At 51.2% G+C, this 22,752-nt stretch overlaps 1 long non-coding RNA gene across 1 annotated transcript in view; it reads right to left on the reverse strand.

The window, feature by feature from the left end:
• The window catches only part of LOC136305302 (uncharacterized), a 47,913-nt gene that overhangs the window by 2,419 nt on the left and 22,742 nt on the right, over positions 1-22,752 (reverse strand). The gene's annotated exons all lie outside the window — the stretch shown is intronic.

Consider the following 22,752-nt stretch of genomic DNA (forward strand, 5'->3'; position numbering starts at 1 on the left):
CTAGGCTTCCGTTCTGTGGGAGAGAACTGTTCTTCTTGTGGCCGGTGGCCGAGATGGAAGTTCTATCCCCAGAATTCCTTCCCAGAAGTCCTAAGTTTGTAATTATTTAGGAAATTTTTCCCAGACTGTAAGCAATTACCAGAAATATTTACTTAGGAATCCTTACTGAATTGTGTTTCTGTTGAGGTCTTCTACGTGTCCCTTAAGGAGCCAGGGGGGTTGCCAGGTGACTTATGTCTAATCCTGACCGGCCCGGAGCAAACCGGAGTCCTGCTGCCGGTGGCTGGTCCACCCTAAATTACAGTAACATATTAATGTAATTTATAAAAATTCCCTTTGCCTACTAAACAAATTTTCCAGGATGATCCAGGGAAGAGATCTGCTCCATCCTTAGTTTGGGAAATGCCAGTTCTGAGATCCATCTAGGCAGAAAACTACTACAAGTATTTGCTTGTTTTTTACTACATGTAGCTGTATGATGAAAATAGATTAATGGTCATTAGGTAAAACCTTTTCAGAGGGCAAAATATTTCACACAGATCCCATTTTGACAGTATGGCAGTTTTGGGGATTAGGAATCCCATCCATAGAAGACATCAAAGAAATGATACTTTGCAAATTGATATTTAGAAATTGTCTTAGAGATGTTATAACTTAACATTCTAACATTATGAAATAGAATGGTTTTGGCATGTTGAAACTGGGTGATTCTGGTATTGCAGAACCCATCCCGTATTTTGCAATGGAGACTTTGAAACGTACATGTTTAATACTTTGAAACCGGGTGAACACCTATATGAAATCCAGGCAGAGTAATGTTTTGGAATCTAGATGGAGAAAGATGAGGGTTGTAGCAATGTTGCAAGCAGATTGACGGACATCTTATAAAAACGACATGTAACTGCTTTCAAATTAGGGGAGTTACTTTTTTCAATCTAGGGCAGGCAGGATTTTTAGGGTCAGAGGAGAAGTCTCCCTCCAAAAATTAGCAATAGAAGAATATTTCACCCAAACCCAATAAACCGAAACTAGGATGCAGGGAGGGTACATACTACCAACGGACTATAAAAACAGACATCAGGACCCTAAGGGGGTGACTTAACTCTCCCACAAAAGGAACATCCAGTCAAGTCTAAGGCATTCTACATGGAACTAGACTTCTGGAAAATAGAATTCTGAATGCATCAGCATTGTCCCAAGACCCATGCTACTAGAAGCAGAATCCCAGACTGGCCGTGGAGTGCCAATCACCTCCTAAAAACTGAAATCAGGAATGTGATCAGGTGAGTCCAGCTTGCCACAGAAAAGGGCCACCGATCTTGAACAGAGCGCTATGCCCAGGAGTGGACTTATGCCATCTACAATTCTAAACATACCTGCACTTCTCCCAGAGCCAAGCTGCCAGAAGCTGGAACCCTAACTGTCCTTCAAGTGCCAAATGTCTCCTACAACTGAACATTACGAACTTCGAGAAGTGAGTTTATGTTCCATCAGAAGAGAACCACCGTTCCTGCACAGAACTCTCAGCCACGGAGTGGGCTGCTAAATGATAAAATTAAGTTCAGCACAGGACATCTGCCAGATCCAAGCTCCCAGAAGCTGGAACCCTTACTGTCCTTGGAGTGCCAAATCTATCCTATGAACTGACATCAGGAGCCTGATGGGGAGAGTTTAGGTTCCCACGAATGACAGCCACCTTTCCTTCAGAGAGCTCTGTGCCCGGGAGTGGGCTTCTGCCACTTAGAATTCTGAACACCACACTTACTCCCAGATCCACGCTGTCAGTAGATGGAACCGTGGCTCCCATTAGACGATCAAATGCCTCCTTAAAACTGAAAATCTGAACCAGGAGAGTGTGCTTAGTATCCCCAGAAAAGGGGACAACGTTCCTGCACAGAGCTCTGAGCCAAGGAGTGAGCTTCTGCAACTTGAAAGTCGGAACACTGCTGCACTTGTCCCATGGCCAAGCTGCTAGAATTGGGAGCCCCAACTGTCCTTCAAGTGCCAAATGTCTCCTACCACCTGACATGAGGAACCTGGTGCGGGCAGTTTAGCTTCCCAGCGAACAGAGCCACCGCTGCTGCACAGAACTCCCTGCCCCGGAGTGGGCTTCTGCCTGCTAAAAATAAGTTCAGCACGAAACTTCTGCCAGATCCAAGCTGCCAGAAACTGGAACCCTTACTGTCCTTGGAGTGCCAAATGTCTCCTACAACCTGACATTAGGAACTTAGGGAGTGAATTCAGCTTCCCCCAAAAGAGATCCACTGTTCCTGCAAATAGCTCTGTTCCCCGGAGTGGGCTTCTGCCACTTGAAAGTCAGAACACTGCTGCACTTCTCCCATGGCCAAGCTGCTAGAATCTGGAGCCCCAACTGTCCTTCGAGTGCGAAATGTCTCCTACCACCTGACATGAGGAACCTGGTGCGGGCAGTTTAGCTTCCCACCGAACAGAGCCACAGCTGCTGAACAGAACTCCTAGCCCCAGAGTGGGCTTCTGCCTACTAAAAATAAGTTCAGCACAGGATATCTGCCAGATCCAAGCTGCCAGATGCTGGAACCCTAACTGTCCTTGGAGGGCCAAATGTCTCCAACAACCTGACATCAGGAACCTGATGAGGTGAGTCCAGATTCCCACACAAAAGGGGTGACACTTCCTGCACAGAACTATCTGCCCCAGAGTGGGCTGCGAACTGATAAAATTAAGTTCAGCACAGGACATCTGCCAGATCCAAGCTCCCAGATGCTGGAACACTTACTGTCCTTGGAGGGCCAAATCTATCCTATAAACTGAAATCAGGAGCCTCATCGGGGGAGTTTAGTTTCTCACAGAAAAGACCCACCGTTGCTGCACAGAACTCTCTGCCCTGGAGTGGGCTTCTGCCTGCTAAAAATAAGTTCAGCATAGGATATCTGCCAGATCCAAGCTGCCAGAAGCTGAAACGCTTACTGTCCTTGGAGTGCAAAATGTCTCCTACAACCTGACATTAGGAACTTCGGGGGGTGAGTTTAGTTTCCCACAGAAGAGAGCCACTGTTCCTGCACAGCGCTCTGTGCCCGGGAGTGGGCTTCTGCCACTTAGAATTCTGAACAGTGTACTTACTCCCACAACCAAGCCGCCATGAAGCTGAAACCCGGGCTGCCCTTAGACTGCCAAACACCTCCTGCAAATTGACATCAGGAACTTGGAGGGGTGAGTTTAGCTTCCCACAGAAGAGATCCACTGTTCCTGCACAGAGCACTGTGCCCGGGAGTGGGCTTCTGCCACTTTCAATTCGGAACACTGCTGCATTTCTCCCACAGCCAATCTCCCAGAAGCTGAAACCCTTACTATCCTGCGAGTGCCAAATGTCTCCTACAACCTGACATCAGGAACCTGATGGGCTCAGTTTAGACTCCCACAGAAAAGGGGCGACAGTTCCTGCACAAAGCCCTCTGCCCCTGGGTGGGCTTCTGCCTCCTAAAAATAAGTTCAGCACGAAACTTCTGCCAGATCCAAGCTGCCAGAAACTGGAACCCTTACTGTCCTTGGACTGCCAAATGTCTCCTACCACCTGACATGAGGAACTTAGGGAGTGAATTCAGCTTCCCCCAAAAGAGATCCACTGTTCCTGCAAATAGCTCTGTTCCCCGGAATGGGCTTCTGCCACTTGAAAGTCAGAACACTGCTGCACTTCTCCCATGGCCAAGCTGCTAGAATCTGGAGCCCCAACTGTCCTTCGAGTGCGAAATGTCTCCTACCACCTGACATGAGGAACCTGGTGCGGGCAGTTTAGCTTCCCACCGAACAGAGCCACAGCTGCTGAACAGAACTCCTAGCCCCAGAGTGGGCTTCTGCCTACTAAAAATAAGTTCAGCACAGGATATCTGCCAGATCCAAGCTGCCAGATGCTGGAACCCTAACTGTCCTTGGAGGGCTAAATGTCTCCTACAACCTGAAATGAAGGACTTGGAGGGGTGAGGTTAGTTTCCCACAGAAGAGAGCCACTGTTTCTGCACAGAACTCTCGGCCCCGAAGTGGGGTTCTGCCTGCTAAATATAAATTCAGCACAGGATATCTGCCAGATCCAAGCTTTCAGAAGTTGGAACTCTAACTGTCCTTGGAGGGCCAAATGTCTCCTACAACCTGACATTAGGAACGTAGAGGGGTGAGTTTAGCTTCCTAAAGAAGAGAGCCACCGTTCCTGCACAGAACTCTCTGCCCTGCAGTGGGCTGCAAACTGATAAAATTAAGTTCAGCACCGGACATCTGCCAGATCCAAGCTGCCAGAAGCTGAAACGCTTACTGCCCATGGAGTGCCAAATCTATCCTATGAACTGAAATCAGGACCCTGATGGGGACAGTTTAGCTTCCCACGAATGACAGCCACCTTTCCTTCAGAGAGCTCTGTGCCCCGGACTAGGCTTCTGCCACTTAGAATTCTGAACACCAGACTTAGTCCCAGATGCACGCTGTCAGTACCTGGAAGCCTGGCTCCCCTTAGACTGCCAAATGGCTCCTTAAAACAGACAATCTGAACCAGGGGGGTGTGTTTAGTTTCCCCAGAAAAGGGGACACCGTTCCTGCACAGAGCTCTGAGCCCAGCAGTAGGCTTCTGCCACTTAAAATTCTGGACACTGCTGCACTTCTCCCATGGCCAAGCTGCCAGAATCTGGAGCCCTAAGCGTCCTTCGAGTGCGAAATGTCTCCTACCACCTGACATGAGGAACCTGGTGCGGGCAGTTTAGCTTCCCACCGAACAGAGCCACCACTGCTGCAAAGAACTCCCTGCCCCGGAGTGGGCTTCTGCCTGCTAAAAGTAAGTTCAGCACGAAACTTCTGCCAGATCCAAGCATCCAGAAGCTGGAACCCTTACTGTCCTTGGAGTGCCAAATGTCTCCTACAGCCTGACATCAGGAACCTGCTGGGGTGAGTTTAGTTTCCCACAGAAAAGACCCACCGTTCCTGCACAGAGCTCTGTGCCCGGGAGTGGGCTTCTGCCACTTAGAATTCTGAACAGTGCACATTACTCCTAGAACCAAGCTGTCAGAAGCTGGAACCCTAACTGTCCTTGGAGTGCCCAATGTCTCCTACAACCTGACATTAGGAACTTCGGGGGGTGAGTATAGCTTCCCACAGAAGAGAGCCACTGTTCCTGCACAGAGCTCTGTGCCCCGGAGTGGGCTTCTGCCACTTAGAATTCTGAACAGTGTACTTACTCCCACAACCAAGCTGCCATGAAGCTGAAACCCTAGCTGCCCTTAGACTGCCAAACACCCCCTGCAAACTGACATCAGGAACTTGGAGGGGTGAGTTTAGCTTTCCACAGAAAAGACGCACAGTTCCTGCACAGAACTCTCGGCCACGGAGTGCGCTGCTAACTGATAAAAATAAGTTCAGCACAGGACTTCTGCCAGATCCAAGCATCCAGAAGCTGGAACCCTTACTGTCCTTGGAGTGCCAAATGTCTCCTACAGCCTGACATCAGGAACCTGCTGGGGTGAGTTTAGTTTCCCACAGAAAAGACCCACAGTTCCTGCACAGAGCTCTGTGCCAGGGAGTGGGCTTCTGCCACTTAGAATTCTGAACAGTGCACATTACTCCCAGAACTAAGCTGTCAGAAGCTGGAACCCTAACTGTCCTTGGACTGCCCAATGTCTCCTACAACCTGACATTAGGAACTTAGTCGGTGAGTATAGCTTCCCACAGAAGAGAGCCACCGTTCCTGCACAGAGCTCTGTGCCCGGGAGTGGGCTTCTGCCACTTAGAATTCTGAACAGTGTACTTACTCCCACAACCAAGCTGCCATGAAGCTGAAACCCTAGCTGCCCTTAGACTGCCAAACATCCCCTGCAAACTGACATCAGGAACTTGGAGGGGTGAGTTTAGCTTTCCACAGAAAAGACCCACCGTTCCTGCACAGAACTCTCTGCCACGGAGTGGGCTGCTAACTGATAAAAATAAGTTCAGCACAGGACTTCGGCCAGATCCAAGCATCCAGAAGCTGGAACCCTTACTGTCCTTGGAGTGCCAAATGTCTCCTACAGCCTGACATCAGGAACCTGCTGGGGTGAGTTTAGTTTCCCACAGAAAAGACCCACCGTTCCTGCACAGAGCTCTGTGCCCCGGAGTGGGCTTCTGCCACTTAGAATTCTGAACACTGCTGCACTTCTCCCATAGCCAAGCTCCAAGAAGCTGGAAACCTAACTGTCCTTGGAGTGCCAAATGTCTCCTACAACCTGACATTAGGAACCTGATGCAGTGAGTCCAGATTCCCACAGAAAAGGAGCAACGCTTCCTGCACAGAGCCCTCTGACCAAGAGAGGGCGACTGCCTGCTAAAAATAAATTCAGCACAGGATATCTGCCAGATCCAAGCTCCCAGAAGCTGGAACCCTAACTGTCCTTGGAGTGCCCAATGTCTCCTACAACCTGACATTAGGAACTTAGTCGGTGAGTATAGCTTTCCACAGAAGAGAGCCACTGTTCCTGCACAGAGCTCTGTGCCCGGAAGTGGGCTTCTGCCACTTAGAATTCTGAACAGTGTACTTAATCCCACAACCAAGCTGCCATGAAACTGAAACCCTAGCTGCCCTTAGACTGCCAAACACCCCCTGCAAACTGACATCAGGAAATTGGAGGGGTGAGTTTAGCTTTCCACAGAAAAGACCCACCGTTCCTGCACAGAATTCTCGGCCACGGAGTGGGCTGCTAACTGATAAAAATAAGTTCAGCACAGGACTTCTGCCAGATCCAAGCATCCAGAAGCTGGAACCCTTACTGTCCTTGGAGTGCCAAATGTCTCCTACAGCCTGACATCAGGAACCTGCTGGGGTAAGTTTAGCTTCCCACAGAAAAGACCCACCGTTCCTGCACAGAGCTCTGTGCCCCAAAGTGGGCTTCTGCCACTTAGAATTCTGAACAGTGCACATTACTCCCAGAACCAAGCTGTCAGAAGCTGGAACCCTAACTGTCCTTGGAGTGCCCAATGTCTCCGACAACCTGACATTAGGAACTTCGGGGGGTGAGTTTAGCTTCCCACAGAAGAGAGCCACTGTTCCTGCACAGAGCTCTGTGCCCCGGAGTGGGCTTCTGCCACTTAGAATTCTGAACAGTGTACTTCCTCCCACAACCAAGCTGCCATGAAGCTGAAACCCTAGCTGCCCTTAGACTGCCAAACACCCCCTGCAAACTGACATCAGGAACTTGGAGGGGTGAGTTTAGCTTTCCACAGAAAAGACCCACGGTTCCTGCACAGAGCTCTGTGCCCAGGAGTGGGCTTCTGCCACTTAGAATTCTGAACACTGCCGCACTTCTCCCATATCCAAGCTCCCAGAAGCTGGAACCCTAACTGTGCTACGAGTGCCAAATGTCTCCTACGACCTGACATTAGGAACTTCGGGGGGTGAGTTTAGCTTTCCACAGAAAAGACCCACCGTTCCTGCACAGAACTCTCGGCCACGGAGTGGGCTGCTAACTGATAAAAATAAGTTCAGCACAGGACTTTCGCCAGATCCAAGCATCCAGAAGCTGGAACCCTAACTGTCCTTGGAGTGCCAAATGTCTCCTACAGCCTGACATCAGGAACCTGCTGGGGTGAGTTTAGTTTCCCACAGAAAAGACCACCGTTCCTGCACAGAGCTCTCTGCCCCAGAGTGGGCTTCTGCCACTTAGAATTCTGAACACTGCTGCACTTCTCCCATAGCCAAGCTCCAAGAAGCTGGAAACCTAACTGTCCTGGGAGTGCCAAATGTCTCCTACAACCTGACATTAGGAACTTAGGGGGTGAGTTTAGCTTCCCACAGAAGAGACCCACCGTTCCTGCACAGAGCTCTGTGCCCGGGAGTGGGCTTCTGCCACTTAGAATTCTGAACAGTGTACTTACTCCCACAACCAAGCTGCCATGAAGCTGAAACCCTAGCTGCCCTTAGACTGCCAAACACCCCCTGCAAACTGACATCAGGAACTTGGAGGGGTGAGTTTAGGTTTCCACAGAAAAGACCCCCCTTTCCTGCACAGAACTCTCGGCCACGGAGTGGGCTGCTAACTGATAAAAATAAGTTCAGCACAGGACTTCTGCCAGATCCAAGCATCCAGAAGCTGGAACCCTTACTGTCCTTGGAGTGCCAAATGTCTCCTACAGCCTGACATCAGGAACCTGCTGGGGTGAGTTTAGTTTCCCACAGAAAAGACCCACCGTTCCTGCACAGAGCTCTGTGCCCGGGAGTAGGCTTCTGCCACTTAGAATTCTGAACACTGCTGCACTTCTCCCATAGCCAAGCTCCCAGAAGCTGGAACCCTAACTGTCCTGCGAGTGCCCAATTTCTCCTACAACCTGACATTAGGAACTTCGGGGGGTGAGTTTAGCTTCCCACAGAAGAGAGCCACTGTTCCTGCACAGAGCTCTGTGCCCCGGAGTGGGCTTCTGCCACTTAGAATTCTGAACAGTGTACTTACTCCCACAACCAAGCTGCCATGAAGCTGAAACCCTAGCTGCCCTTAGACTGCCAAACATCCCCTGCAAACTGACATCAGGAACTTGGAGGTGTGAGTTTAGCTTTCCACAGAAAACACCCACCGTTCCTGCACAGAACTCTCGGCCACGGAGTGGGCTGCTAACTGATAAAAATAAGTTCAGCACAGGACTTCTGCCAGATCCAAGCATCCAGAAGCTGGAACCCTTACTGTCCTTGGAGTGGCAAATGTCTCCTACAGCCTGACATCAGGAACCTGCTGGGGTGAGTTTAGTTTCCCACAGAAAAGACCCACAGTTCCTGCACAGAGCTCTGTGCCCGGGAGTGGGTTTCTGCCACTTAGAATTCTGAACAGTGCACATTACTCCCAGAACTAAGCTGTCAGAATCTGGAACCCTAACTGTCCTTGGAGTGCCCAATGTCTCCGACAACCTGACATTAGGAACTTAGTCGGTGAGTATAGCTTCCCACAGAAGAGTGCCACCGTTCCTGCACAGAGCTCTGTGCCCTGGAGTGGGCTTCTGCCACTTAGAATTCTGAACACTGCTGCACTTCTCCCATAGCCAAGCTCCAAGAAGCTGGAAACCTAACTGTCCTTGGAGTGCCAAATGTCTCCTACAACCTGACATTAGGAACCTGATGCAGTGAATCCAGATTCCCACAGAAAAGGAGCAACGCTTCCTGCACAGAGCCCTCTGACCAAGAGACGGCGACTGCCTGCTAAAAATAAATTCAGCACAGGATACCTGCCAGATCCAAGCTCCCAGAAGCTGGAACCCTAACTGTCCTTGGAGTGCCCAATGTCTCCTACAACCTGACATTAGGAACTTAGTCGGTGAGTATAGCTTCCCACAGAAGAGAGCCACTGTTCCTGCACAGAGCTCTGTGCCCGGGAGTGGGCTTCTGCCACTTAGAATTCTGAACAGTGTACTTACTCCCACAACCAAGCTGCCATGAAGCTGAAACCCTAGCTGCCCTTAGACTGCCAAACACCCCCTGCAAACTGACATCAGGAACTTGGAGGGGTGAGTTTAGGTTTCCACAGAAAAGACCCCCCGATCCTGCACAGAGCTCTGTGCCCGGGAGTGGGCTTCTGCCACTTAGAATTCTGAACACTGCCGCACTTCTCCCATATCCAAGCTCCCAGAAGCTGGAACCCTAACTGTCCTGTGAGTGCCAAATGTCTCCTACGACCTGACATTAGGAACTTCGGGGGGTGAGTTTAGCTTCCCACGGAAGAGACCCACAGTTCCTGCACAGAGCTCTGTGCCCCGGAGTAGGCTTCTGCGACTTAGAATTCTGAACAGTGCACATTACTCCCAGAACCAAGCTGTCAGAAGCTGGAACCCTAACTGTCCTTGGAGTGCCCAATGTCTCCTACAACCTGACATTAGGAACTTAGTCGGTGAGTATAGCTTCCCACAGAAAAGACCCACCGTTCCTTCACAGAACTCTCGGCCACGGAGTGGGCTGCTACCTGATAAAAATAAGTTCAGCACAGGACTTCTGCCAGATCCAAGCATCCAGAAGCTGGAACCCTAACTGGCCTTGGAGCGCCAAATGTCTCCTACAGCCTGACATCACGAACTTAGTCGGTGAGTATAGCTTCCCACAGAAGAGAGCCACTGTTCCTGCACAGAGTTCTGTGCCCGGAAGTGGGCTTCTGCCACTTAGAATTCTGAACACTGCTGCACTTCTCCCATAGCCAAGCTCCCAGAAGCTGGAACCCTAACTGTCCTGCGAGTGCCCAATGTCTCCTACAACCTGACATTCGGAACTTCAGGGGGTGAGTTTAGCTTCCCACAGAAGAGAGCCACTGTTCCTGCACAGAGCTCTGTACCCGGGAGTGGGCTTCTGCCACTTAGAATTGTGAACAGTGTACTTACTCCCACAACCAAGCTGCCATGAAGCTGAAACCCTAGCTGCCCTTAGACTGCCAAACACCCCCTGCAAACTGACATCATGAACTTGGAGGGGTGAGTTTTGCTTCCCACAGAAAAGACGCACAGTTCCTGCACAGAACTCTCGGCCACGGAGTGGGCTGCTAACTGATAAAAATAAGTTCAGCACAGGACTTCTGCCAGATCCAAGCATCCAGAAGCTAGAACCCTTACTGGCTTTGGAGTGCCAAATGTCTCCTACAGCCTGACATCAGGAACCTGCTGGGGTGAGTTTAGTATCCCACAGAAAAGACCCACCGTTCCTACACAGAGCTCTGTGCCCCGGAGTGGGCTTCTGCCACTTAGAATTCTGAACAGTGCACATTACTCCCACAACAAAGCTGTCAGAAGCTGGAACCCTAACTGTCCTTGGAGTGCCCAATGTCTCCTACAACCTGACATTAGGAACTTAGTCGGTGAGTATAGCTTCCCACAGAAAAGACCCACCGTTCCTGCACAGAACTCTCGGCCACGGAGTGCGCTGCTAACTGATAAAAATAAGTTCAGCACAGGACTTCTGCCAGATCCAAGCATCCAGAAGCTGGAACCCTTACTGGGCACAGAGTTCTGTGCCCGGAAGTGGGCTTCTGCCACTTAGAATTCTGAACACTGCTGCACTTCCCCCATAGCCAAGCTCCCAGAAGCTGGAACCCTAACTGTCCTGCGAGTGCCCAATGTCTCCTACAACCTGACATTAGGAACTTCAGGGGTTGAGTTTAGCTTCCCACAGAAGAGACCCACAGCTCCTGCACAGAGCTCTGTGCCCAGGAGTGGGCTTCTGCCACTTAGAATTCTGAACAGTGTACTTACTCCCACAACCAAGCTGCCATGAAGCTGAAACCCTAGCTGCCCTTAGACTGCCAAACACCCCCTGCAAACTGACATCATGAACTTGGAGGGGTGAGTTTAGCTTTCCACAGAAAAGACCCACCGTTCCTGCACAGAACTCTCGGCCACGGAGTGGGCTGCGAACTGAAAAAAATAAGTTCTGCACAGGACTTCTGCCAGATCCAAGCATCCAAAAGCTGGAACCCTAACTGTCCTGCGAGTGCCCAATGTCTCCTACAACCTGACATTAGGAACTTAGTCGGTGAGCATAGCTTCCCACAGAAGAGAGCCACTGTTCCTGCACAGAGCTCTGTACCCGGGAGTGGGCTTCTGCCACTTAGAATTCTGAACAGTGTACTCACCCCCACAACCAAGCTGCCATGAAGCTGAAACCCTAGCTGCCCTTAGACTGCCAAACACCCCCTGCAAACTGACATCAGGAACTTGGAGGGGTGAGTTTAGCTTTCCACAGAAAAGACCCACCGTTCCTGCACAGAACTCTCGGCCACGGAGTGGGCTGCTAACTGATAAAAATAAGTTCAGCACAGGACTTCTGCCAGATCCAAGCATCCAGAAGCTGGAACCCTTACTGGCCTTGGAGCGCCAAATGTCTCCTACAGCCTGACATCAGGAACCTGCTGGGTTGAGTATAGCTTCCCACAGAAGAGAGCCACTGTTCCTGCACAGAGCTCTGTGCCCGGGAGTGGGCTTCTGCCACTTAGAATTCTGAACACTGCTGCACTTCTCCCATAGCCAAGCTCCCAGAAGCTGGAACCCTAACTGTCCTGCGAGTGCCCAATGTCTCCTACAACCTGACATCAGGAACTTCGGGGGGTGAGTTTAGCTTCCCACAGAAGAGAGCCAATGTTCCTGCACAGAACTCTCGGCCACGGAGTGCGCTGCTAACTGATAAAAATAAGTTCAGCACAGGACTTCTGCCAGATCCAAGCATCCAGAAGCTGGAACCCTAACTGGCCTTGAAGCGCCAAATGTCTCCTACAGCCTGACATCACGAACTTAGTCGGTGAGTTTAGCTTCCCACAGAAGAGAGCCACTGTTCCTGCACAGAGCTCTGTGCCCGGGAGTGGGCTTCTGCCACTTAGAATTCTGAACAGTGTACTTACTCCCACAACCAAGCTGCCATGAAGCTGAAACCCTAGCTGCCCTTAGACTGCCAAACACCCCCTGCAAACTGACATCAGGAACTTGGAGGGGTGAGTTTTGCTTCCCACAGAAAAGACCCACAGTTCCTGCACAGAACTCTCGGCCATGGAGTGGGCTGCTAACTGATAAAAATAAGTTCAGCACAGGACTTCTGCCAGATCCAAGCATCCAGAAGCTGGAACCCTTACTGGCTTTGAAGTGCCAAATGTCTCCTACAGCCTGACATCAGGAACCTGCTGGGGGGAGTTTAGTTTCCCACAGAAGAGACCCACAGTTCCTGCACAGAGCTCTGTGCCCGGGAGTGGGCTTCTGCGACTTAGAATTCTGAACAGTGCACATTACTCCCAGAACCAAGCTGTCAGAAGCTGGAACCCTAACTGTCCTTGGAGTGCCCAATGTCTCCAACAACCTGACATTAGGAACTTAGTCGGTGAGTATAGCTTCCCACAGAAGAGAGCCACTGTTCCTGCACAGAGCTCTGTGCCCGGGACTGGGCTTCTGCCACTCAGAATTGTGAACAGTGTACTTACTCCCACAACCAAGCTGCCATGAAGCTGAAACCCTAGCTGCCCTTAGACTGCCAAACACCCCCTGCAAACTGACATCAGGAATTTGGAGGGGTGAGTTTAGCTTTCCACAGAAAAGACCCACCGTTCCTGCACAGAACTCTCGGCCACGGAGTGGGCTGTGAACTGAAAAAAATAAGTTCTGCACAGGACTTCTGCCAGATGCAAGCATCCAAAAGCTGGAATCCTAACTGTCCGGCGAGTGCCCAGTGTCTCCTACAACCTGACATTAGGAACTTAGTCGGTGAGTATAGCTTCCCACAGAAGAGAGCCACTGTTCCTGCACAGAGATCTGTGCCCCGGAGTGGGCTTCTGCCACTTAGAATTCTGAACAGTGTACTTACTCCCACAACCAAGCTGCCATGAAGCTGAAACCCTAGCTGCCCTTAGACTGCAAAACACCCCCTGCAAACTGACATCAGGAACTTGGAGGGGTGAGTTTAGCTTTCCACAGAAAAGACCCACAGTTCCTGCACAGAACTCTCGGCCACGGAGTGCGCTGCTAACTGATAAAAATAAGTTCAGCACAGGACTTCTGCCAGATCCAAGCATCCAGAAGCTGGAACCCTTACTGGCCTTGAAGCGCCAAATGGCTCCTACAGCCTGACATCAGGAACCTGCTGGGGTGAGTTTAGTATCCCACAGAAAAGACCCACCGTTCCTACACAGAGCTCTGTGCCCCGGAGTGGGCTTCTGCCACTTAGAATTCTGAACAGTGCACATTACTCCCACAACAAAGCTGTCAGAAGCTGGAACCCTAACTGTCCTTGGAGTGCCCAATGTCTCCTAAAACCTGCCATTAGGAACTTAGGGGGTGAGTATAGCTTCCCACAGAAGAGAGCCACTGTTCCTGCACAGAGTTCTGTGCCCGGAAGTGGGCTTCTGCCACTTAGAATTCTGAACACTGCTGCACTTCTCCCATAGCCAAGCTCCCAGAAGCTGGAACCCTAACTGTCCTGCGAGTGCCCAATGTCTCCTACAACCTGACATTAGGAACTTCAGGGGGTGAGTTTAGCTTCCCACAGAAGAGACCCACAGCTCCTGCACAGAGCTCTGTGCCCGGGAGTGGGCTTCTGCCACTTAGAATTCTGAACAGTGTACTTACTCCCACAACCAAGCTGCCATGAAGCTGAAACCCTAGCTGCCCTTAGACTGCCAAACACCCCCTGCAAACTGACATCATGAACTTGGAGGGGTGAGTTTAGCTTTCCACAGAAAAGACCCACCGTTCCTGCACAGAACTCTCGGCCACGGAGTGGGCTGCGAACTGAAAAAAATAAGTTCTGCACAGGACTTCTGCCAGATCCAAGCATCCAAAAGCTGGAACCCTAACTGTCCTGCGAGTGCCCAATGTCTCCTACAACCTGACATTAGGAACTTAGTCGGTGAGCATAGCTTCCCACAGAAGAGAGCCACTGTTCCTGCACAGAGCTCTGTACCCGGGAGTGGGCTTCTGCCACTTAGAATTCTGAACAGTGTACTCACCCCCACAACCAAGCTGCCATGAAGCTGAAACCCTAGCTGCCCTTAGACTGCCAAACACCCCCTGCAAACTGACATCAGGAACTTGGAGGGGTGAGTTTAGCTTTCCACAGAAAAGACCCACCGTTCCTGCACAGAACTCTCGGCCACGGAGTGCGCTGCTAACTGATAAAAATAAGTTCAGCACAGGACTTCTGCCAGATCCAAGCATCCAGAAGCTGGAACCCTTACTGGCCTTGGAGCGCCAAATGTCTCCTACAGCCTGACATCAGGAACCTGCTGGGGTGAGTTTAGTTTCCCACAGAAAAGACCCACAGTTCCTGCACAGAGCCCTGTGCCCCAGAGTGGGCTTCTGCCACTTAGAATTCTGAACACTGCACATTACTCCCAGAACCAAGCTGTCAGAAGCTGGAACCCTAACTGTCCTTGGAGTGCCCAATGTCTCCTACAGCCTGACATCAGGAACCTGCTGGGGTGAGTATAGCTTCCCACAGAAGAGAGCCACTGTTCCTGCACAGAGCTCTGTGCCCGGGAGTGGGCTTCTGCCACTTAGAATTCTGAACACTGCTGCACTTCTCCCATAGCCAAGCTCCCAGAAGCTGGAACCCTAACTGTCCTGCGAGTGCCCAATGTCTCCTACAACCTGACATCAGGAACTTCGGGGGGTGAGTTTAGCTTCCCACAGAAGAGAGCCAATGTTCCTGCACAGAACTCTCGGCCACGGAGTGCGCTGCTAACTGATAAAAATAAGTTCAGCACAGGACTTCTGCCAGATCCAAGCATCCAGAAGCTGGAACCCTAACTGGCCTTGGAGCGCCAAATGTCTCCTACAGCCTGACATCACGAACTTAGTCGGTGAGTTTAGCTTCCCACAGAAGAGAGCCACTGTTCCTGCACAGAGCTCTGTGCCCGGGAGTGGGCTTCTGCCACTTAGAATTCTGAACAGTGTACTTACTCCCACAACCAAGCTGCCATGAAGCTGAAACCCTAGCTGCCCTTAGACTGCCAAACACCCCCTGCAAACTGACATCAGGAACTTGGAGGGGTGAGTTTTGCTTCCCACAGAAAAGACCCACAGTTCCTGCACAGAACTCTCGGCCATGGAGTGGGCTGCTAACTGATAAAAATAAGTTCAGCACAGGACTTCTGCCAGATCCAAGCATCCAGAAGCTGGAACCCTTACTGGCTTTGAAGTGCCAAATGTCTCCTACAGCCTGACATCAGGAACCTGCTGGGGGGAGTTTAGTTTCCCACAGAAGAGACCCACAGTTCCTGCACAGAGCTCTGTGTCCCGGGAGTGGGCTTCTGCGACTTAGAATTCTGAACAGTGCACATTACTCCCAGAACCAAGCTGTCAGAAGCTGGAACCCTAACTGTCCTTGGAGTGCCCAATGTCTCCAACAACCTGACATTAGGAACTTAGTCGGTGAGTATAGCTTCCCACAGAAGAGAGCCACTGTTCCTGCACAGAGCTCTGTGCCCGGGACTGGGCTTCTGCCACTTAGAATTGTGAACAGTGTACTTACTCCCACAACCAAGCTGCCATGAAGCTGAAACCCTAGCTGCCCTTAGACTGCCAAACACCCCCTGCAAACTGACATCAGGAATTTGGAGGGGTGAGTTTAGCTTTCCACAGAAAAGACCCACCGTTCCTGCACAGAACTCTCGGCCACGGAGTGGGCTGTGAACTGAAAAAAATAAGTTCTGCACAGCACTTCTGCCAGATGCAAGCATCCAAAAGCTGGAATCCTAACTGTCCGGCGAGTGCCCAGTGTCTCCTACAACCTGACATTAGGAACTTAGTCGGTGAGTATAGCTTCCCACAGAAGAGAGCCACTGTTCCTGCACAGAGATCTGTGCCCCGGAGTGGGCTTCTGCCACTTAGAATTCTGAACAGTGTACTTACTCCCACAACCAAGCTGCCATGAAGCTGAAACCCTAGCTGCCCTTAGACTGCAAAACACCCCCTGCAAACTGACATCAGGAACTTGGAGGGGTGAGTTTAGCTTTCCACAGAAAAGACCCACAGTTCCTGCACAGAACTCTCGGCCACGGAGTGCGCTGCTAACTGATAAAAATAAGTTCAGCACAGGACTTCTGCCAGATCCAAGCATCCAGAAGCTGGAACCCTTACTGGCCTTGAAGCGCCAAATGGCTCCTACAGCCTGACATCAGGAACCTGCTGGGGTGAGTTTAGTATCCCACAGAAAAGACCCACCGTTCCTACACAGAGCTCTGTGCCCCGGAGTGGGCTTCTGCCACTTAGAATTCTGAACAGTGCACATTACTCCCACAACAAAGCTGTCAGAAGCTGGAACCCTAACTGTCCTTGGAGTGCCCAATGTCTCCTAAAACCTGCCATTAGGAACTTAGGGGGTGAGTATAGCTTCCCACAGAAGAGAGCCACTGTTCCTGCACAGAGTTCTGTGCCCGGAAGTGGGCTTCTGCCACTTAGAATTCTGAACACTGCTGCACTTCTCCCATAGCCAAGCTCCCAGAAGCTGGAACCCTAACTGTCCTGCGAGTGCCCAATGTCTCCTACAACCTGACATTAGGAACTTCAGGGGGTGAGTTTAGCTTCCCACAGAAGAGACCCACAGTTCCTGCACAGAGCTCTGTGTCCCGGAGTGGATTTCTGCCACTTAGAATTCTGAACAGTGTACTTACTCCCACAACCAAGCTGCCATGAAGCTGAAACCCTAGCTGCCCTTAGACTGCCAAACACCCCCTGCAAACTGACATCAGGAACTTGGAGGGGTGAGTTTAGCTTTCCACAGAAAAGACCCACCGTTCCTGCACAGAACTCTCGGCCACGGAGTGCGCTGCTAACTGATAAAAATAAGTTCAGCACAGGACTTCTGCCAGATCCAAGCATCCAGAAGCTGGAACCCTTACTGGCCTTGGAGTGCCAAATGTCTCCTACAGCCTGACATCAGGAACCTGCTGGGGTGAGTTTAGTTTCCCAGAGAAAAGACCCACAGTTCCTGCACAGAGCTCGGTGTCCCGGAGTGGGCTTCTGCGACTTAGAATTCTGAACAGTGCACATTACTCCCAGAACCAAGCTGTCAGAAGCTGGAACCCTAACTGTCCTTGGAGTGCCCAATGTCTCCTACAACCTGACATTAGGAACGTAGTCGGTGAGTATAGCTTCCCACAGAAAAGACCCACCGTTCCTTCACAGAACTCTCGGCCACGGAGTGGGCTGCTACCTGATAAAAATAAGTTCAGCACAGGACTTCTGCCAGATCCAAGCATCCAGAAGCTGGAACCCTAACTGGCCTTGGAGCGCCAAATGTCTCCTACAGCCTGACATCACGAACTTAGTCGGTGAGTATAGCTTCCCACAGAAGAGAGCCACTGTTCCTGCACAGAGCTCTGTGCCCGGGACTGGGCTTCTGCCACTTAGAATTCTGAACAGTGTACTTACTGCCACAACCAAGCTGCCATGAAGCTGAAACCCTAGCTGCCCTTAGACTGCCAAACACCTCCTGCAAACCGACATCAGGAACTTGGAGGAGTGACTTTAACTTCCCACAGAAGAGATCCACCGTTCCTGCACAGAGCTCTGTGCCCCGAAGTGGGCTTCTGCCACTTAGAATTCTGAACAGTGTACTTACTCCCAGAACCAAGCTGCCATGAAGCTGAAACCCTAGCTGCCCTTAGACTGCCAAACACCCCCTGCAAACTGACATCAGGAACTTGGAGGGGTGAGTTTAGCTTCCCACAGAAGAGAGCCAATGTTCCTGCACAGAACTCTCGGCCACGGAGTGCGCTGCTAACTGATAAAAATAAGTTCAGCACAGGACTTCTGCCAGATCCAAGCATCCAGAAGCTGGAACCCTAACTGGCCTTGGAGCGCCAAATGTCTCCTACAGCCTGACATCACGAACTTAGTCGGTGAGTTTAGCTTCCCACAGAAGAGAGCCACTGTTCCTGCACAGAGCTCTGTGCCCGGGAGTGGGCTTCTGCCACTTAGAATTCTGAACAGTGTACTTACTCCCACAACCAAGCTGCCATGAAGCTGAAACCCTAGCTGCCCTTAGACTGCCAAACACCCCCTGCAAACTGACATCATGAACTTGGAGGGGTGAGTTTTGCTTCCCACAGAAAAGACCCACAGTTCCTGCACAGAACTCTCGGCCACGGAGTGGGCTGCTAACTGATAAAAATAAGTTCTGCACAGGACTTCTGCCAGATCCAAGCATCCAGAAGCTGGAACCCTTACTGGCCTTGGAGTGCCAAATGTCTCCTACAGCCTGACATCAGGAACCTGCTGGGGGGAGTTTAGTTTCCCACAGAAAAGACCCACAGTTCCTGCACAGAGCTCTGTGTCCCGGAGTGGGCTTCTGCCACTTAGAATTCTGAACAGTGCACATTACTCCCAGAACCAAGCTGTCAGAAGCTGGAACCCTAACTGTCCTTGGAGTGCCCAATGTCTCCTACAGCCTGACATTAGGAACTTAGTCGGTGAGTATAGCTTCCCACAGAAGAGAGCCACTGTTCCTGCACAGAGCTCTGTGCCCGGGACTGGGCTTCTGCCACTTAGAATTGTGAACAGTGTACTTACTCCCACAACCAAGCTGCCATGAAGCTGAAACCCTAGCTGCCCTTAGACTGCCAAACACCTCCTGCAAACCGACATCAGGAACTTGGAGGAGTGACTTTAACTTCCCGCAGAAGTGATCCACCGTTCCTGCACAGAGCTCTGTGCCCGGGAGGGGGCTTCTGCCACTTAGAATTCTGAACAGTGCACATTACTCCCAGAACCAAGCTGTAAGAAGTTGGAACGCTAACTGTCCTTGGAGTGCCCAATGTCTCCTACAACCTGACATTAGGAACTTAGTCGGTAAGTATAGCTTCCCACAGAAAAGACCCACCGTTCCTGCACAGAACTCTCGGCCACGGAGTGGGCTGCTAACTGATAAAAATAAGTTCAGCACAGGACTTCTGCCAAATCCAAGCATCCAGGAGCTGGAACCCTAACTGTCCTTGGAGTGCCCAATGTCTCCTAAAACCTGACATTAGGAACTTAGTCGGTGAGTATAGCTTCCCACAGAAGAGAGCCACTGTTCCTGCACAGAGTTCTGTGCCCGGAAGTGGGCTTCTGCCACTTAGAATTCTGAACACTGCTGCACTTCCCCCATAGCCAAGCTGCCAGAAGCTGGAACCCTAACTGTCCTGCGAGTGCCCAATGTCTCCTACAACCTGACATTAGGAACTTCAGGGGGTGAGTTTAGCTTCCCACAGAAGAGACCCACAGCTCCTGCACAGAGCTCTGTGTCCCGGAGTGGGCTTCTGCCACTTAGAATTCTGAACAGTGTACTTACTCCCACAACCAAGCTGCCATGAAGCTGAAACCCTAGCTGCCCTTAGACTGCCAAACACCCCCTGCAAACTGACATCATGAACTTGGAGGGGTGAGTTTAGCTTTCCACAGAAAAGACCCACCGTTCCTGCACAGAACTCTCGGCCACGGAGTGGGCTGCGAACTGAAAAAAATAAGTTCTGCACAGGACTTCTGCCAGATCCAAGCATCCAAAAGCTGGAACCCTAACTGTCCTGCGAGTGCCCAATGTCTCCTACAACCTGACATTAGGAACTTAGTCGGTGAGCATAGCTTCCCACAGAAGAGAGCCACTGTTCCTGCACAGAGCTCTGTACCCGGGAGTGGGCTTCTGCCACTTAGAATTCTGAACAGTGTACTCACCCCCACAACCAAGCTGCCATGAAGCTGAAACCCTAGCTGCCCTTAGACTGCCAAACACCCCCTGCAAACTGACATCAGGAACTTGGAGGGGTGAGTTTAGCTTTCCACAGAAAAGACCCACCGTTCCTGCACAGAACTCTCGGCCACGGAGTGCGCTGCTAACTGATAAAAATAAGTTCAGCACAGGACTTCTGCCAGATCCAAGCATCCAGAAGCTGGAACCCTTACTGGCCTTGGAGTGCCAAATGTCTCCTACAGCCTGACATCAGGAACCTGCTGGGGTGAGTTTAGTTTCCCACAGAAAAGACCCACAGTTCCTGCACAGAGCCCTGTGCCCCAGAGTGGGCTTCTGCCACTTAGAATTCTGAACACTGCACATTACTCCCAGAACCAAGCTGTCAGAAGCTGGAACCCTAACTGTCCTTGGAGTGCCCAATGTCTCCTACAGCCTGACATCAGGAACCTGCTGGGGTGAGTATAGCTTCCCACAGAAGAGAGCCACTGTTCCTGCACAGAGCTCTGTGCCCGGGAGTGGGCTTCTGCCACTTAGAATTCTGAACACTGCTGCACTTCTCCCATAGCCAAGCTCCCAGAAGCTGGAACCCTAACTGTCCTGCGAGTGCCCAATGTCTCCTACAACCTGACATCAGGAACTTCGGGGGGTGAGTTTAGCTTCCCACAGAAGAGAGCCAATGTTCCTGCACAGAACTCTCGGCCACGGAGTGCGCTGCTAACTGATAAAAATAAGTTCAGCACAGGACTTCTGCCAGATCCAAGCATCCAGAAGCTGGAACCCTAACTGGCCTTGGAGCGCCAAATGTCTCCTACAGCCTGACATCACGAACTTAGTCGGTGAGTTTAGCTTCCCACAGAAGAGAGCCACTGTTCCTGCACAGAGCTCTGTGCCCGGGAGTGGGCTTCTGCCACTTAGAATTCTGAACAGTGTACTTACTCCCACAACCAAGCTGCCATGAAGCTGAAACCCTAGCTGCCCTTAGACTGCCAAACACCCCCTGCAAACTGACATCAGGAACTTGGAGGGGTGAGTTTTGCTTCCCACAGAAAAGACCCACAGTTCCTGCACAGAACTCTCGGCCATGGAGTGGGCTGCTAACTGATAAAAATAAGTTCAGCACAGGACTTCTGCCAGATCCAAGCATCCAGAAGCTGGAACCCTTACTGGCTTTGAAGTGCCAAATGTCTCCTACAGCCTGACATCAGGAACCTGCTGGGGGGAGTTTAGTTTCCCACAGAAGAGACCCACAGTTCCTGCACAGAGCTCTGTGCCCGGGAGTGGGCTTCTGCGACTTAGAATTCTGAACAGTGCACATTACTCCCAGAACCAAGCTGTCAGAAGCTGGAACCCTAACTGTCCTTGGAGTGCCCAATGTCTCCAACAACCTGACATTAGGAACTTAGTCGGTGAGTATAGCTTCCCACAGAAGAGAGCCACTGTTCCTGCACAGAGCTCTGTGCCCGGGACTGGGCTTCTGCCACTTAGAATTGTGAACAGTGTACTTACTCCCACAACCAAGCTGCCATGAAGCTGAAACCCTAGCTGCCCTTAGACTGCCAAACACCCCCTGCAAACTGACATCAGGAATTTGGAGGGGTGAGTTTAGCTTTCCACAGAAAAGACCCACCGTTCCTGCACAGAACTCTCGGCCACGGAGTGGGCTGTGAACTGAAAAAAATAAGTTCTGCACAGGACTTCTGCCAGATGCAAGCATCCAAAAGCTGGAATCCTAACTGTCCGGCGAGTGCCCAGTGTCTCCTACAACCTGACATTAGGAACTTAGTCGGTGAGTATAGCTTCCCACAGAAGAGAGCCACTGTTCCTGCACAGAGCTCTGTGTCCCGGAGTGGGCTTCTGCCACTTAGAATTCTGAACAGTGTACTTACTCCCACAACCAAGCTGCCATGAAGCTGAAACCCTAGCTGCCCTTAGACTGCAAAACACCCCCTGCAAACTGACATCAGGAACTTGGAGGGGTGAGTTTAGCTTTCCACAGAAAAGACCCACAGTTCCTGCACAGAACTCTCGGCCACGGAGTGCGCTGCTAACTGATAAAAATAAGTTCAGCACAGGACTTCTGCCAGATCCAAGCATCCAGAAGCTGGAACCCTTACTGGCCTTGAAGCGCCAAATGGCTCCTACAGCCTGACATCAGGAACCTGCTGGGGTGAGTTTAGTATCCCACAGAAAAGACCCACCGTTCCTACACAGAGCTCGGTGTCCCGGAGTGGGCTTCTGCGACTTAGAATTCTGAACAGTGCACATTACTCCCAGAACCAAGCTGTCAGAAGCTGGAACCCTAACTGTCCTTGGAGTGCCCAATGTCTCCTACAACCTGACATTAGGAACGTAGTCGGTGAGTATAGCTTCCCACAGAAAAGACCCACCGTTCCTTCACAGAACTCTCGGCCACGGAGTGGGCTGCTACCTGATAAAAATAAGTTCAGCACAGGACTTCTGCCAGATCCAAGCATCCAGAAGCTGGAACCCTAACTGGCCTTGGAGCGCCAAATGTCTCCTACAGCCTGACATCACGAACTTAGTCGGTGAGTATAGCTTCCCACAGAAGAGAGCCACTGTTCCTGCACAGAGCTCTGTGC

Source organism: Chamaea fasciata, unplaced genomic scaffold (assembly GCF_029207755.1).
Source record: "Chamaea fasciata isolate MVZ Bird 193981 ecotype frontalis unplaced genomic scaffold, bChaFas1.0.hap1 SCAF_354, whole genome shotgun sequence".
NCBI classification, from domain to species: Eukaryota; Metazoa; Chordata; class Aves; order Passeriformes; family Sylviidae; genus Chamaea; species Chamaea fasciata.